This window comes from Furipterus horrens, unplaced genomic scaffold (genome assembly GCF_987537825.1).
Source record: "Furipterus horrens unplaced genomic scaffold, mFurHor1.1.pri manual_scaffold_17, whole genome shotgun sequence".
NCBI lineage: Eukaryota > Metazoa > Chordata > Mammalia > Chiroptera > Furipteridae > Furipterus > Furipterus horrens.
In genome coordinates, this window is record NW_028327187.1 from 116,350,849 (window position 1) to 116,364,837 (window position 13,989).

General features: G+C 54.7%; 1 protein-coding gene across 4 annotated transcripts in view; it reads right to left on the minus strand.

The window, feature by feature from the left end:
* The window catches only part of TBL1X (transducin beta like 1 X-linked), a 98,961-nt gene that overhangs the window by 50,477 nt on the left and 34,495 nt on the right, over positions 1-13,989 (minus strand). The window lies entirely within an intron of this gene.

Sequence of the window (13,989 nt, forward strand, 5' to 3'; positions counted from 1 at the left end):
CACTGCAGGACATGTAGCTGCGTCCCCGGCCTGGCCCCACTAGGGGACAGTAACACCGTACACCCCGTTGTGACAACCCAAAACATCTCCAGAAGTGGGCTGTAGGGGGCGGGACGGCCCCCACGGAGAAACGCGGTCTAGGCCAGTGGCCGATTTCCCCGGCTACGTTCACCCCGTTAGGGCACTGGCTTGTACACCCACTAATTACACGCATGTCGTCGTCCCTACTGGCCGTGAGCATCTGAGAGAAGGCGTCCCATGGGAGCCGTGCTGACGGCAACATTTCCAGGGATTTTTTAAAAAAAGTCCCGTCTATTATCCATTGATGAAGCCAAACATTGACCTGGGCCGGTCTCGCCCGATGGACGGTTCACGCAAGCGTCTGTCCCCTTACGTAGGCTGAGCAGTCCGTCTTCTCATGATTTCATTTATAAAATAACTTTGTTTGGCCCCGGTGGGTGGGGAACGCTCAGACAGGAGCAACCCGACAGGCGCCGGCTTGCTGAGCACTGGGTCTTCCAGCGCTCCTCACGGTCAGGAGAACGCCTTGACGCAAACAATTGGAAAAATGACAGCAAAATGGCCCAGAACGTCAGGAACAATGCCTCCCATGCGTTCAGCATGATCTCATGGTACCATTATCATGTCACAGGCCGCAAAGGGTGACGCTCAGTGGGAAGCTGGCCGTTTGGAGGTCACTGGTATGATCGTCCAATGTCTGCTGTGAAAATGTGGCTCTTTTTTTTTCAACTCACACTGAGGACCAAGCCATTGGGAGGCTGGGAGAAGCACACTGAACGGACTTCAGTTTATAAAAAGAAACAGAACCTCAACTCACAGCCTGTTAGCGCCGAGGCCTCCCCCACCTTAAAACGGGCCAGGGGTGCACATCGCTGCTGCGGATCTGCTCTCCTTGGGGTCTGCCTTTTCCTAAAAGCCAGCGTTCAAGGCACGACACCTCACTTGCCCTTCTGAGGGGTGACACAGTCACCGCCTCTGCTGAGGGAACGATTTATCCGACGAACCCTCTCACCTGAAACGCTGAAACACGATTACCCTGTGGGGAAAAACGAATTCCCATTTCACACGGGGGAGAAAGGGCACTCTCTCCTCGGCAGGGACTGCGCCGTCACCAAGTGGGGTGCGTGGGTGTGTACTACACCGTGGAACCCGGTTACCTGCGCCATGGCCCAGCTGCCATGGCAAGGGCGAGCCACGCACTTGACCATGGCCCATCAGGATGAGGACAGCGGGTGTGTGTCTGACCGGGTCGGGGGGGAGGCCACCTCAGAGGCAGGAGGCGGCTTTCCCACCTGTACACCACGCTCACCACGCTCCGCTCCGAAGCCACCCACCCATCCTCCAGGACGCTAACGTGTTTCTCACACTAAACCTGATTTCTATAAGCTCATTGACAGCAAAAGCCCAGAGGTGAGAGGGAGCCCGTCTCGGAGGTGAGAGGCTTAGCCGAGGGGGGGAGTTCCCCTGCCCTGGCTAGACATCGTAAAATCAGGAGACATCTTGGACTTGACTGTGACTTTGCTGGGACACCTTTGGAACCATGACACATCCATCCCAGCCACTGACGCGGTGCTGGGGATGAAATGCACGTTTGGGTACCGCAGATTGCTGCCTATGGGGTCCTGCCCGCAGATGGATGCAGATGAGGGCGTTTGGAGGGATGGGGTCGCGGCGGCAGGGAGGACAAGGCTCCAAGGATGCTGCAGTATGCAAATATTTCCTGATTGGAAAAGGAAATAACCCTGCAAGGGACTGCAAACGGATTCTAGGGGGAGATCCGTACTCTTCTAACTCCGATGGGTGATGAAGAGGCTTGAAACCACCATGGAATTCATCACCACGCTATCTATAAGTATTTGCATCTAAAAATTCATTTTGCTTCTTGAAGCTCTTATCTCAAAGACAATGCAAACATCTCTTGAGACTAAAATCTATTTCCTCTGGATTCTTAGGACCTAGAACAGGCAGATTCATAGAGACAGAAAGTAGAACAGAGGTTAGTTACACGGGGCTGGGGGCGAAGTGTGCGTTATTGTTTATTGGGTTCAAAGTTTTAGCCGGGATGATAAAATGTTTTGAGTATACAGTTGGTTATACAACACTGTGAACGTTGTTAAAGACTTTGAACTGTGCATTCACAAATGCTTAAAATATTATTATGTACATGTTACTACAATTCTTTTAAAAAGAGCCCTGGGTGGTATGGTGCAGTGGATTGAGGGCCAGCCTGCCAACCAAAAGGTCGCAGGTTCGAATCCCAGGCAGGGCACAGGCCTGGGCTGCAGGCTGGGTCTCTAGTGAGGGTGTGTGAGAGCCAACCACACACTGATATTTCTCGCGCTCTCTCTCTCTCTCTCTCTCCCTTCCTGTCTCTCTAGAAAAGTATATAAATAAAGTCTTTAAAAAAAACAAATATGTGACTGCACGTCAACTCCTTGCTCGTCTCTTTGACCTGCTATAGAAACAATGACCCAAGGGTGACGATCTCTCTGTCACAACTGATGTGGGTGGGAAGTGCCACACGCGGGAAGCGACCGCTACGCTACAGGACCCGTGACCCGCCGCTGTCGCCTGAAGACGCCGCCCATAAGCACTGGGCGGCAGGCCGCGAGCTCGGGCAGGTGCGGCGCGCACGCAGAAACGCGGGGGGCAGGCCGGGGTACAGAGCCGCCGGGAAGAATCACCAGCGAGAAGGCCGAGACGACCGAGCAGGAACAGGAGACAGGAACAGGGGTCAGCAAGAAGAACGAACGTGACGTCCGCAGATGAGCAAACTGGAAGGTGTTTAAGGGAAGGAGAAGGAAGGAACACAACCGTCCGTAAAAGAAGCTGCAGCACTGCTTGCTAGTCTCTGGAGCATCTGCGGTCCTGCTCCCTGGCAGATGTCGTCACTGTGGCTCAAAAACACTCTCGTAAAAATTTAAAAAATATATATATGTATCTGAAACAAAACGCGGTTGTCTCCTGCAAAGTTTAGCTTCCTACCCCTATTCATAATCACTCTGAGTAGCAAAATAAAATCAAAGCTGGGGTTCAGGTGACCATGAAGGAATTCGCCCCTCCCCCACGGCGTCGAGAGACCCATTTCCCGGACCCGTCCTCGGAAGTCACACTCCAAGCCAAGTATGCCCCCTTCTGAGCTCCGGAGACATCCTTCACCATGGAACGCTGGCTCTGCGGCCACCTCCCTGACCCTCGTGCGGGCGGCAGAGGCAGCCCCATGAATCCACCGTCGTCTGCAAGAAGACCCCAGGGTCCCCGTCCCCGTCCCCCATGCAAGGGGCGGGGCTTGGCTGTGTGGCATTGCTGGCTCTCTGCACGCCACCCCCACCCCCCCACTGGAATTGCAGTAAGCAGAGCAGGCCGGCCGTGGGCACGTCACCCAGGAAGGAATGCATGAAGGATGTCACCAAGCAGTCACCATTAAAGTATGTAAATACATCAACAGGAGGACAGCTCAAATCAGCAGGGGCCAGGACAAGCAAGACATGGGGACACAGAGCACAACCCCGGCCAAACGTCTGCGCAACGGGCGGGCGCCGCTGTGCTAAGCGCTGGCAAACTGCCTGCAGAGAATCCCCTGCCGACAGCTCATGAGCCATCACAGCTCTCGGAGATCACCGCGAAAGCGACCACGAGCTCACCTCGTAAGCCTGAACTTGCCGCTCCGAAGCAACAGTTAAGGACGCTCCTGCCCTGGCTGGAGACCTGGGAACCCTGAACCGGAGCCACGGAAGCCACAGTCTCTGGTTACGTCTGTAACCACGCTGACCTTCCTTGATACACTTCCTGAGCCAAAAGGGCCAGGGAACGCTCCGCTCCAGCTCCACCTGAACGGCCCTGGGAGGCAATGAAACCAGAGCAGCAGCACCAAGCTGCCATCCTCCAGGGGAGCCGCGGCCGGCGAGGGAATGAAAAACGGAGCGAGGAACGCCGCCGGGACTCCGCAGCCTGGACCGTGGCCCCCTGCCCAGCTCTCTGGGACGCTCGTGTGCCCCGAGAGCACAGGCGTCTCCTGACTCGACCCTGGGGTTTCAGAATTCGGATACCAGCACGTCTGGCTGGTCCAGGGACGTGACCGTCACCCAGGAGGCCATGTTTTGGCAGATAGCAAACCCTTCCTGCAGCCCTCAGAAGGTGGAGAGGACCCCAGAGCTAGGTCTCTCGGCCTGGGGCCTATGACATTTGTGGCTGGGTGACTCTCTGCGGTGGGGCGTCCCAGGCCCTGGAGGGTGTTGGGCAGCTTCTCCCTGGTCCCCACCCACCAGATGCTCACAGCACCCCCAACCGCAACAACCAATCACATCTTCAGACACTGCTAAGTGTTCTCTGGGGGGGGGGGGTCTAAATGCCCCTTCAGCTCCTCCCTGGAATGTTCTGGGGCAAAATGTGAAGTCTGCCTGCTTTTGACTCAACCTGGTGGACAAGAAATGGTAGCACCCATCAGTTATCGTGTAAGGGACCGTAAGAAAAGAAGGTGCTACCCTGGCTGATGTGGCTCAGTGGGTTGGAGCATCGTCCCTTAGAGCAAAAGATCGCAGGTTCAATTCCTGGTCAGGGCACAAACCCAGGTTGCAGGTTTGATCCTCATGTACAAGGAAGCAACCAATAGATGATTCTCTGTCACATCGATGTTTGTCCGTCTTTTCTCTCCCCATTCTTGTTCCTAAAAAAAAAAAAATGTCCTCGGGTGACGATAAAAACAGAACGCGCAGATATACTAGCCTACAAGTTTAACCAGACTCTCAGAAGAAACTCCTTCTGTGTAATTATAACGTCAGGCCTCACTCTGAAAGGGGTCTTTGCATTGTTAACCTACCTACGTTGCCACATCCAGGGACTCCACGTGGATGGTACCCCAATTTTTCCAAGAGCAACAAGAACCCTCACAGCCCCCAGAACAACGGCTGGAGCATACTTGTGATTTTAACCGGCTCCAAAGCCAGGACTAGCAGAATTCTGTGTTTTCACGAACCCACAGAGAGACTCCCTTGGCTGTCACGGCTCCCTTTGCTCCCACCAGGCGGGAGACCATGGCTCTGGGTTCCCTCCTCTGGGGTCTTTCCGGGGAGGGGAGAGGAGGGACTGAGCAAGGATGCACAGCCCACGTGCTGGGGGAGCACAGCTGTAAACCAAATTCTTGTCAGTCCGCACACGGGCCTCCCATGCACGCAGCACGCGGCCCTGTCTCCCGCAGGGGCCGGAGCGAACAGCATCTGCCGGGAGTGGAAGAACAGAACCGGTCCTCCGTGGCCTCGCAGGAACCAACGGGCAGGCTTCTGATGAATTCCCTCCTGACCTCACACGCGGCGTCTGCAGGGCCCGGCTCATTATCCCGGTTCCAATTTCCAGTTCTATCTGTGGGCGCTGATGCAAAAAATGTGCCAGCCAGCCCCCCCGAGAGGCAACGTCAAAATCCTGGAAGCTGTGTGCTTGCACCCCCAACGCTGGCGGCCTGAAGCTCCCCACGGCCGCCCCCAATTCTAGAGCAGCGCCTGGCCTTGCGAGGGAGGGTTTCCCAGCACCGTGATGCTGAACTCACAGGCTGTGTTATTTCACATATTAAAAACGTCACGGTGTTGTTGACATGGATTCTGTTATAACAAGCGGCTTCGACTCTGCTGAAAAGGAATTTATCCGATACCCCCTCCCCTTCTCTGTGGTTTTCCTTTCCACGGCGATTCGCATGTTCACCAATTCCACGGTGGTTCATTCACACGTTCACAAATACTTAGGTGGGGAAAAAAATCAACAAAATGCCTGCTAGTCTTTGCTTCAAGGAATTTTACATTCAACAAGGTCTGAAATGCCCCGGAGGCCTTGGCTTTGCCAGGAAGCTTATTTTGGGGGAATGAGTTCAATTTAACTCCTTGGATAAACTGTCTGAGGAAGTTGTAGCCTCATCCATCCTACTTAAATCTACAGGGTTTACCAACAAGATAAAAACGAGGGTCACGGAACAGAAGCATCACGGTTTCATTTTTTCATCATGATCAGCATCGTTGGTTGGCCGAGCTGTCTGGGCACCCCGATGATAGACGCGGGCAGGAGTCTGTCTCCCTGAAAAAGCGGCCGGTTCAGTTCCATTACGCCGGGGGTAGCGTGCCTGCCAAACCCCGGCTGCGTCCGGCCAAGGGTGACCCGCCTGTGCTAGAGCACAGGACAGCCACCGCCTGTTCCCCCGGAGCCCCCCCTCTCACCTCGCACCCCCCGGAGCCCCCATGCAGCCCTCCACCTCTGGGGGTCCTCTCGGCACCCACCCGCTGTGACAGAATCTCAATCTCCACCTCAGACGTGTGCATGGTACTAACTAGGATGCCAACAAATTGATTTCTCAGTATCGGGGCCATTGGTTTGGGGGGATGGGAAGTGGGGGGGACTACCTCCAACTGCAGTATTTGACTTGGGGAGCCCAGGGGTGAAACGTAGATAAACCACCTCCCACTGCACGGCTTTGGTTTGCGGGCCTGGGGGTCTGGAAAGCAGGGGCACACCTCCAACTGCAGTGCTTTTGTTTGGGGGGCAAGAAAGTGGGGAGGCACCTTCAACTGAAGCACTTTGGTTGGGGGTCTGGGGGGACTGGGAAGCAGGAGGACCCCTCTAAGTGCTGCACTTGGGTTTGGGGAGACCTAGGAGGCTGGGAAGTGGGGGAACTGGAGGGCTAGGAAGTGGGGGGCAGGTGTATCAGTCAGCGTTAAGAAGTCCATCACTGGATCTAATGTGCAGTCTGCTCCCCGAGTCCTGGGAAGGTACCCCACAACCCAGCCTGGGTCCACACTGCGGGTTCCCACCTTTCCTGCTGCCCTCAGTCCACCCACAGAGGCCCCAGGAATGGCTCCCGCGCGTATCGATTTTGCCGCCCGTCCCACACGGCCTGGTGCTGTGCCCACATTCGACACGGACCACGCCCTGCCCTCTCTGCGGCGCCTCCCTGGCACCCCGACCCGCTGCCCCAGGGCCCGGGCGGCCGGGTGAGGCGCGCGTCTCAGTTCTCGTTACCTCTCAGGGGGTGCCCCGCCGCTCAGTCTCTGAGCTCGGAGCCCACACCACAGAGGGAAGACCCAGGGCCAGAAACCCATCCCTGACGGCGTGATGGATTCGGTGGCAAATCTGGCCACGCCGGCCCCTGCGCGGGCCGCAGTGCGGACCGTCTTTATGCCTAATCCAACCACTGGCGACAGCTGCAGCGTCTCCACGTTTCCAGAGCCACAGACCCGTCGGCCCCCCGCTTCTCGGAACTTCATACCAGATTAATAGCCCCCTGACATCCGCTGACAGAGGCTGACGGTTCCACCGTGCGAAATGACATCATCCTTCGAAGTACACACCGTGGAAAGAGCTCAGCGGAAAACACGACCTTTGCGGCCAAGACACATTGTTTTGGAAGAATATCTATTTTGGAAAGCAAACACTGTGTGGCCGGTCACACACAAAAAAATGTCTCTGAAGTAGACGTAAGACGCATTCAAGGCCAGAAAACGCCCTGCCCTTCAGCCCTGTCCGGTGCTGGGCCTCCACTGCGCAGGCCTCTAACAGAAGCACCCAACCTGTCATTAATTTGCAAGAAACTAGACCACTTTAGTCCTACTGAAATGAAGCGGCCACGGGAAGATCCCACGCCGCCTCGTGTATCCGCCAGAAAGTCTCCCAGCTCAGAAGCTGGCCCGACCCAGGAGTCTTGACTTTGGGTTCACAGAACACAGAGGGCCCGACAGAGCCGTCGTGAGCTGGAAATCAGGAACAGGGCGGGTGCGCCTTTTGGAAGACTTACCAGTGCCAAGAGCACTTGGTGACGTCAGGTACTCATCACAGATAATAAAGATTTCACAACGGGCTTTTCACACATGGCTGACCGGCAGTTTTAGACAAAAGCTATCCTGTATCACGGGCTCTTTTTCTGTAACTGGATATGAAAATGAAACAACTTAGAACATTTTTTTACAAAATCCTACATTACTCTAGCAGTTTTAAGAATCATATCGACTAATTCAAGCGCCAACACATGTTAAAACTCGTTATTGGTCAACGTTTGGGCTTCAAACACAAGCTTTCTCGTGACCGGTCAACAATGTGTTTTCACCATCTCAGCGAGCTCACTTCCGGTTCCACGCGATGCCTCGGCACGCCATGCCCCATCGGAAAGCAAACCAGACCTCTGCTGTGGGCACCCTCCCAACGATGCGCTCCGGACCCAGCAGCCAGCACACACAAGACACTCATTCTCTGCCAAACAGCAGAACAAGTACATCAACACCAATTCTGTGTCCCGCTTTGCACCAAAATGTCCAAGAAATTCATTTGGACTCTTCTGCGTAGGTCAGACTTGAACAGGCACCCTGGCGAGTCACCGAAGTGGGTTCAGGATTCAGTCCTGCGACGCTAATGATGCTGATGCCGATGCTGAGGATGACATGCCAGGACAGACTCAGATGCCGGCGGTGACTTTTGTGGATTGGGCTGACCTCACTGACTCCCATGTCAGAATAATCCAGAGTCCTTTCCCACGAAGATAAGACTTCATCATGCTGACGGCAAAGCGTCTCAAAAGTGTACACATGCGTGAAGTCAAGTTCCGGGAGGCGGGAAGAGGAAAGCAAACCTAGGCACGGATGGAGCGCTGTTACGTGGGCCCGTTCCGGCACATTACGGCCATGAGCGAAGCAGCGGGAATGCAGCGGGTGGAGGCCTCGGGGCAAGAGAGGCGGCGGGAAGTGGGCTGTGCAAGGAGCCACTCTGGAAACGTCTGCACTCCTTGACGTATTTCTCCTACTGCACTCTCCTTGGGAAGCTCACGGGAACGAAGAAGAAGGTGGGAGGAAGGGCAGGCTCACCTGGGAAGTGGTCCCTAAAGCAGGGAATGCTGAGCTCACAGCACGTGAGGACGTGTCCGAGGTCAGTTCTGCAGTTTGCATGTGGACACATGACTTCACCACACGCCCACCAGAACCACTTTCTATGTCTAAACAGTCATCACACGCCAGACATACCGCATTCAGCTCTAACGTGTTTCTTTGTAAACCTGACAACCACCTGTCAGCGGATGAGTGCACAAACAAAATGTGCTCCATCCGCTTGGTGGAATATTATTCAGTCTTGAAAAAGGAGCCTGAGACACAGGCTACAACATGGATCCATCAGGGATAAACGGGGCACAAAAGGACAAACGCTGAATGGGTCCACATATAAGGCCCCTAGACAGTCAAACTCTAATAAAATGGGAAGTCGAAGGTGGTGGCCAGGGGCTGGGAGACGGGGGCGCGGCATTCTTTAGCGGGCACGCAGTTTCACTTTGGGGAGCTGAGAGAGTTCTGGAGATGATAGTGTGAATGATTGTACAACAACAGGAATGTGCCCGGGGCCACAGAAATGTACACTTAAAAATTATTAGGATGGTAAATTGTACATGGTGTGCATTTTATCACAACAGAAAACAGTCCTTTGTAAATCTGACTTAAATAAGTATTATCTAAACGCATAATGTTTCAGTCATAGTCTTTGGTTCAGAGACTATTTTCATGGTGTGGGTTCCATTTAAAAAATGGGCTGATTGTCCATATGAGTGTCTTATAAAGGTGGCGGATCTGGGGAATTCCATAATTATTCTAAGTAATAAAATCTAGAATTACTACTGACCATAAAACACCAATTATTTTATTTTTTAATAGAAATTTAATACAAATAAATTAGTTCACTTAAATAAGTAAATGAATAAATTATTATTCATTACTGATACAATTTTTCAAGTAGATTAAATTGAATAATTTATTAAGTTAATGATTTGATAAAGTGAAACCACATAAAAACAATTCATTTAACTTAGTATAAGTTTGATTAGTGTAAATTAAATAAAATTCAGCGAAATCGATGCCTATGCATTACACATCTAATGTCAAATATATATACATACAGATATATATATTAAAATTTCTGGATGCGAAAAAGAGACACACGCCAACTTAGGAATAGAAATTCAGGTCTATAGTCTTATCCTTTTCTAAATTTCTGGGGTTCTCTGAGTACTGAAGTCCCTGCATCAGGACCCCAAGCTCATCCATAATCTCTGACCGGGGCGCTTCCCATCCCATGCCCTCAGCCGCGAAACCAAGAGGATGGAGCGCAACCGTTATAAAGGCAGAGCCTTGGCTGTCTCCCCATCGGCCAGCCTCAACACCACTGAGGTTTGGGGCCAGAGCACGCTCTGCTAGGGGGACACACACACGCACACGCGCACGCGCACACACACACACACACGCACAAGGACTGATCTGTACACACCCGGATGCTCAGCAGCATGCCCGGTCTCTACGCTCTGGCCCTCAGACTCTCATCCCCACCCCCGCCCCAGCTGTGACCATCCAACATGCCTCTGGATTCTGCCAAGCGTCCCCTCGGAGGAAAAACGGCCCCAGCTGAGAGCCACTGCCCAAAACCAAGACAGCGATATCTCGGGAACCGCCCAGATTTCCAGGTACCCGAGAAAGATGTCAGGAACGGCGGCGCTGTTTCACCGAAAAGAACGCTGAGCCAATCTGAACCGCAGACTGGCGGGGAAGCAACCAGCCGAATCGCGTTAATGCGCAGCACTGCCCTCAGGGCCTTCTCATCCGTGGGCGACCACGAGACATGAGCAGTCCGTCAAATTATCCCCACGGAATTCATGTCTCTGAATGAACAAGCTGTGCTTCCCAAGGTGACCACGGAGCTTTATCGCTTTCGATACGAAAGATTAGACCCACCCCACGTACCCCACTGCCCCCAGAGCTGCTAACGACCCCTCTGGGGCGCCACCTACGGCGAAACCCCGCCCTCCACAACTGGGTTCGTCTCTAACATGGCAGACGGCGCAGCTGAGACCCAGCTGTCCCAGCCAGTCCTCCTCACAACATACGGTTCTAATTTATTCTCACGGGAAACTCTCCGGGTTCCGGGCACGACCTCCCCTCGGGGTCACGGCACCGCTGACGACAACTACCTGGATCCGCGGTGCCCTCCTGGGACTTTGTGGAGAAAAAGCAACAGGTGAACGATGGAAACACCTCAGCAGAGAAACAGCATTTGTTCCCCCGGAGGTTCAAGGGAGCGTGCTGTTTTAATGAACGGTGCGTGCTCAGGATAAGGGCTGTTATGAAAATACAAGAAAGCACTAATTTAAAATGTACAAAGAACAAAGTCAGTCCTTCATCCTCTCCCTCCTCTGTCCTCGCACGGATGGCGACTGTGACATCGGGACTGAGGGCGCCAACCTCTCGCGGCTGATGGGCTGCACCCCCGATGGAAATATGCGCGTGGTCCTGGGGCCGTTCCTGGACACAGCGTGGAGGGAGAGCTGGGCCCTGGGTAGGGCAGCCAGGCGGTCGTGGTTCTCAGCAACCAAGAGTGGGCATGGACCCGGTTTACTGACTCCCGTCCCCTGCAAGGTGACCAAATCTCAAGGGCTTTGTGCGGCCAGGTGCAGAGGGAACGGGACGCTGACTTGTTAACATGACTCTCATTCTGTCCACCACAGGGCAGCGTTCAAAGGGGAAGCGGCACCCACGAGGACACGAGCTCCGCCGCTTCTGCTTGCCAGGGGAACTGGCGCTGCGCCCCTGCTTGGCCTGAGCCCTCTCTCCTGAGCACGACCCAGGGCGGAAAAGCCCCGCCTGACCTCTGCACCTTCTGGACTTGGGAGCTTCAGTGGGGCTTCAGGTAGCAACACACTGCAGAGTCTCTGGGCATGGAGAGCATCTGTGGATAGATAGCACCTGGGGAGGGAGAGCACCTGGGGAGGGAGAGCACCTGGGGAGGGAGAGCACCTGGGGAGGGAGAACACCTGGGGAGGGAGAGCACCTGGGGAGGGACAGCACCTGGTGAGGGAGAGCACCTGGGGAGGGAGAGCACCTGGGGAGGGAGAGCACCTGGGGAGGGACAGCACCTGGGGAGGGACAGCACCTGGGGAGGGAGAGCACCTGGGGAGGGAGAACACCTGGGGAGGGAGAGCACCTGGGGAGGGAGAGCACCTGGGGAGGGAGAACACCTGGGGAGGGAGAGCACCTGGGGAGGGAGAGCACCTGGGGAGGGAGAACACCTGGGGAGGGAGAGTACCTGGGGAGGGACAGCACCTGGGGAGGGAGAGCACCTGGGGAGGGACAGCACCTGGGGAGGGGGCATGGAGAGCACCGAGGTGGGGCCCTCCCGGGTGACCCCGGGAGGCTCACAGCCTCTCAGTGCTATAGTTCCCCCATCTGGACGATGCAGACAAAAACAGTACCCACACCCTCACCCCCGGCTGTGTGAGGAATCATGGAGGCTGAAATCAGCACGTGCTGCCCACTGAAACCTGAGTGTGGATGGACATGCAGAGCAGCTCTCTGTGGAATGACTGCAAATGCAAACATCCCCACACCCTTTAAAGAATGAGTAGATAGGTGAGTGGATAAACTTCAGTACATCCACATGGTGGTCTACTCCTCTGCATTAAAAACACACGCGCTGTTGCTATACACAACTTGGAAGGATCCCAAGGGCTTTAGCTTAAGTGAATAAAGGCATTCGGCAAAGGCCACATGGAACGTTCTGGAAACGAGAAAATGAGAGACGAAGAGCCCAGCAGTTGGCAGGAAAGGGTGACCCAGGCATGCGCCCTGACCGGGAATCCACCGGTGACCTTTCGGTTTGAAGGCTGGCGCTCATCCAGGGAGCCACACCAGCCGGGGCCCATTTCCTCCTTCTGATAAGATAACGCAATGCAGTCTGTTCTTGTCGGATGTTATCACGGGGCGAGGCAGGCAGGGTACTCGGGAGCTCACGGAACTATTTTTGCAACTTCTTGTAAGTCCCACATTATCTCAAAACAGAAGGCTTCCGAGTCAACAGTGTCTGATGGCTGGACAGATGAACAGAATGCGGTCTGTTCACACACGGATAGCACCTGGCAGTACAGAGGGCGTGAAACAGGGTGCCGCAGGCAACAACACGCACGGACCTCGGAGGGAGGGGTCACGCAGAGTAAAGGAGTCCGTCCCGAAGAACACAGTTCCAGGGATGGGAAACACCCCGGAACAGGCAAATCCACAGACTCCATGGAAGGAGGCCGCTGGCCGCCAGGCGCCCCGGCGCGGGCGGGGCAGCGAGGCTATGCGCTTATCTGGAGGGAGCGAGGAGGGGTTTTAGAACCAAATGCGGCCCGGTTGCACAACTCAGCGGACATGCTAAAACAGTCTGTCCACTTCGAATGGGTCAGCTGTTGATCCGGGAGCTCCGTCTCCACAGATGCCACCAAAACCCAGTGTTAGAGAAGTATTTCATCATGATTTCCTATTCTTTCCTCACCGGTGAGGGCTGGTTATGAGGGTCACCTTCAGGTCTCCTTCTATATACAGTCGGCACCCGCGTGACGGATGGGCTGTGCCTGCCAGGTGCGCCCAGGCTCACGCAGGAGGAGGCCCTCACGCCGAGAGTCCGAAGGAAGCCTCCCAAGGGCACGGGGTAGGCAGGCTCAAGGTGAAAGCCCTTGCCTTTCCTTCATCTCATTTCTGGTTCCCTGTCACTCCCCTCGCCTCCACTAACCTGGTTTATCAACTTCTGCCTTAGAAAAACAAACAAACACACACACACACACACACACACAAAACCCCAAGTGCTCTTTTCCTCCTGGTTTCCCACCTTTGCCCACAGCCCACCATCTAGAACACACTTCTTCAATATCTGTCAAAACGCCACACGCGCCAGCCCAGCTCAAATCTCCCTTCCGCGAGGACGGTCTGCCTTCCTCGGCTGCTCTGGTGCACGCGGGCACGCCTGTCCTCAGAACATGCCCGCGCCACGCCGCCCACGGGACACATCCACAGCACCCACGAGACACCCGTCCAGGACAAAAGGAGCCTGTCCAAAGCCTTTGACGTTTCTTACCGGTCCGCCTTCTGAGGACAAACTGCCTCGCGTGCGGATGGGAAAGAAACCAGAAACAGCGCTTTTCTTAGAAAGCAT